This window comes from Canis lupus, chromosome 4 (assembly GCF_011100685.1).
Source record: "Canis lupus familiaris isolate Mischka breed German Shepherd chromosome 4, alternate assembly UU_Cfam_GSD_1.0, whole genome shotgun sequence".
In the NCBI taxonomy this organism is placed as follows: domain Eukaryota; kingdom Metazoa; phylum Chordata; class Mammalia; order Carnivora; family Canidae; genus Canis; species Canis lupus.
Genome location: NC_049225.1, coordinates 99,607 through 103,379, shown reverse-complemented (window position 1 = coordinate 103,379; position 3,773 = coordinate 99,607). Strand labels below are relative to the sequence as shown.

General features: G+C 37.8%; 1 pseudogene; it reads right to left on the bottom strand.

The window, feature by feature from the left end:
• Nucleotides 1-3,391: 3,391 nt before the first annotated feature.
• LOC119876234 lies at nt 3,392-3,488 on the bottom strand (annotated as a pseudogene).
• Nucleotides 3,489-3,773: the final 285 nt, after the last annotated feature.

Here is a 3,773-nt window from a genome sequence, read left to right as displayed (position 1 = left end):
CCATGTCATCTGTGAAGAGGGAGAGTTTGACTACTTCTTTGCAATTTCAATGCCTTTTATTTCTTTTTGTTGTCTGATTGCTGAGGCTAGGACTTCAATTGAATGTTGAATAGCAATGGTGAGAGTGGACATCCTTGTCGTGTTCCTGATCTTAGGGGAAAGGCTCTCAGTATTTCCAGCCATTGAGAATGATATTTGCTGTGTGCTTTTCATAGATGACTTTTAAGGTGGTGAGGAATATTCCCTCCTTCCCTACACTCTGAAGAGTTTTGATCAGGAATGGATGCTGTATTTTGTCAAATGCTTTCTCTGGGGCCCCCTGGGTGGCTCAGTGGTTTAGCGCCTCCTACAGCCCAGGGCCTGATCCTGGAGTCCCAGGATCGAATCCACCTTGGGCTCCCTACGTGGAGCCTGCTTCTCCCTCTGCCTGTGTCTCTGCCTCTCTCTCTCTCTGTGTGTGTGTATGTGTGTGTCTCATGAAGAAATAAAATCTTTTTAAAAATGTTTTCTCTGCATCTATTGAGAGTATCATATGGCTCTTGTTTTTTCTCTTGTTGATATGATCTATCACGTTGATTGTTTTAAGAGCGTTGAACCAGCCTTGCATTCCAGGGATAAATCCTGCTTAGTCACGGTGAATAATCTTCTTAATGTACTGTTGGATCCTATTGGCTAGTATATTTTTGAGAATTTTTGCAACTGTGTTAATCAGGGATATTGGTCTATATTCTCCTTTTTGGTGGGGTCTTTGGTTTTGGAATTAAGGTGATGCTGCCTTCATAAAATGAGTCTGGAAGTATTCCGTCCCTTTTTATCTTTCAGAACAGCTTTAGTAGAATAGGTTTTGTTTCTTCTTTAAATATTTAATAGAATTCCCCTGGGAAGCCATCTGGCCCTGGACTTTTGTGTCTTGGGAGGTTTTTGATGACTGCTTCAATTTCCTCCCTGGTTATTGGCTTGTTCAGGTTTTCTGTTTCTTCCTGTTCCAGTTTTGGTCGTTTGTGGTTTTCCAGAAATGTGTATGTTTCTTCTAGATTGACTAATTTATTGGTGTATAAATAAATTGCTTTATTAAAATATTATAATAATATTTTTATTATTATATATATATAAAATTACATATTTTTTTAATTTTAAATTTTGTATTTCATTGGTATTGGTTGTGATTTCTCACCTTTCATTCATAATATTATAATTTGAGTCCTTTCTCCTTTCTTTTCAATAGACTGAATAATGGTTTATCTCTCTTACAAATTCTTTCAAAGAACCAACTCCTGGTTTTGTTGATCTGTTCTACAGTTCTTCTGGTCTCTACTTCATTGAGTTCTGCTCGAATCTTTATTAACTCTCTTCTTCTACTTGGTATAGGTTTATTTGCTGTCCTTTCTGTAGTTCCTTTAGGTGCAAGGTTAGCTTGTGTATTTGTTTTTTCCAATTTTTTGAGGGATGCTTATATTGTGATGTATTTCCCTCTCAGGACTGCTTTTGCTGTATCCCAAAGATTTTGAATGGTTGTATCTTCATTCTCATTAGTTTCCATGAATCTTTTTAAATTCTTCTCTAATTTCCTGGTTGACTCTTTCATCTTTTAGCAGGCTGCACTTTAACCTCCATGTGTTTGAGTTTCTTCCAGATTCCTTCTTGTGATTGAGTTTAAGTTTCAAAGCATGGTGGTCTGAAAAAATGCAGGGAACAATCCCAATCTTTTGGTATTGCCTGAGACCTGGTTTGTAAGCCAATATGGTCTATTCCAGAGAAAGTCCCATGTGCACTTGAGAAGAATGTGTGTTCAGTTGTGTTTGGACCTAAAGTTCTGTAGATATCTGTGAAATCCATATGATCCAGTGTATCATTTAAAGCTCTTGTTTCTTTGGTGATGTTGTGCTTAGAAGATCTGTCATTTGCCGCAAGTGCTAGGTTGAAGTTTCCTACTATTAGTGTATTATAATTTAATATGTCTTTACTTTGGTTATTAATTGTTTGATATACTTGGCAGCTCCCACATTAGGGGCATAAATATTCATGATTGTTAGGTCTTCTTGTTGGATAGACCCTTTGAGTATGACATAGTGTCCCTCTTCATCTCTTACTACAGTCTTTGGGATAACCTTTATCTGATAGGAGGATTGCCACCCCAGCTTTCTTTTGAGGACCATTTGAATGTTAATGGTTCTCCACCCTTTCATTTTCAGGTTGGAGGTGTCCTTAGGTCTCAAATGAGTCTCTTGTAGACAGCAAATGGATGGGTCTTGCTTTTTTATCCAGCCTGAAACCCTGTGTCTTTTGATGGGATCATTTAGCCCATTCATGTTCAGAGTAACTATTGATAGATATGAACTTAGTGTCATCATAATACCTATTCAGTCCTTGTTTTTGTGGGTAGGTTCTTTGGGATTCCTATTTATTTTACAGGGTCCCCCTTAATATTTCTTGCAGAGCTAGTTTAGTGGTCACATATTCTTCCAGTTTCTGCATCTCTTGGAAGCTCTTTATCTCTCCTTCTATTATGAATGAGAGCCTTGCTGGATAGAGTATTCTCGGCTGTATGTTCTTCTCATTTAAGACCCTGAATATATCCTGCCAGCCCTTTCTGGTCTGCCAGGTCTTTGTGGAGAGGTCTGCTGTTAATCTGATATTTTTCCCCATATAAGTTAGGGATCTCTTGTCTCTTACCACGTTAAGGATTTTCTCCTTATCTTTGAAATTTGCAAGTTTCACTATTAAATGTTGAGGTGTTGAACGGTTTTTATTGATTTTATTTTATTTTATTTTATTTTATTTTATTTTATTTTATTGATAGAGGATATCTCTATCTCCTGGATCTGAATGCCTGTTTCCCTCTCCAAATTAGGGAAGTTCTCAGCTATGATTTGTTCAATATGTAGATTTTTCCTTCTCAGACTATCATTTATTTCCCTTAACCTTTCCTCATGGTCTTTTAATTGTTTTTCTCTTTTTTCCTCAGCTTCCTCCTTGCCATAAACTTGTGTTGTATATCTCTCACTCTTTCTTCTACCTCATTAACCCTCATCATTAAGACCTCCAGTTTGGATTGCATCTCATTTAATTGATTTTTAATATCATCCTGATTAGATCTAATTTCTGCAGTTATGAAGTCTCTTGAATCCTTTATGCTTTTTTTCCAGAGCTACTAGTAGCTTTATAATTGTGCTTCTGAATTGACTTTCTGATACTGAATTGTAATCTAAATTCTGTAACTCTGTGGCAGAGAGTACTGTTTCTGATTCTTTCTTTTGTGTTGAATTCTTCCTTCTAGTCATTTTGCTAAGTGCAGAGTGGCTGTATGAGCGGGCTGAGTCAAGAATATCAACCATGACCTAAGTAAATTTCACCCTAGATGATTCTGACAAGGCCAAAGACCAGAAGTTGAAAAAATATGGAATGCTGCATGTTATCCTTGTGCAAGGGCCATGCTAATCTTCTCTGTATCATTCCGATTTTAGTATTTGTGCTGCTGAAGTGAGCACCATCACTTTGGTTCTCCAAATGGCTCTCACTCTGGCTCTTAGCTAAGAGCTCTGTTCAGGTACTTACACTCCCCAAACCACAGCTTACCATGATCCCTGCCTTAATTGCTATGAGCCCCTTTCTCCCTCTCCATCTCTGATGCTTGAAAGTCTTATGCTATTTATTTCTCCAGTGGTCCCTGTGAGATGAGACTGAAGTGTAGGCATCCTTAGAAGCACTCATAACAGTGGAGAAGCTGGATACCCTCCTTTGGGCTTTTTCACACTGGAGAAATCAGAGGTTTC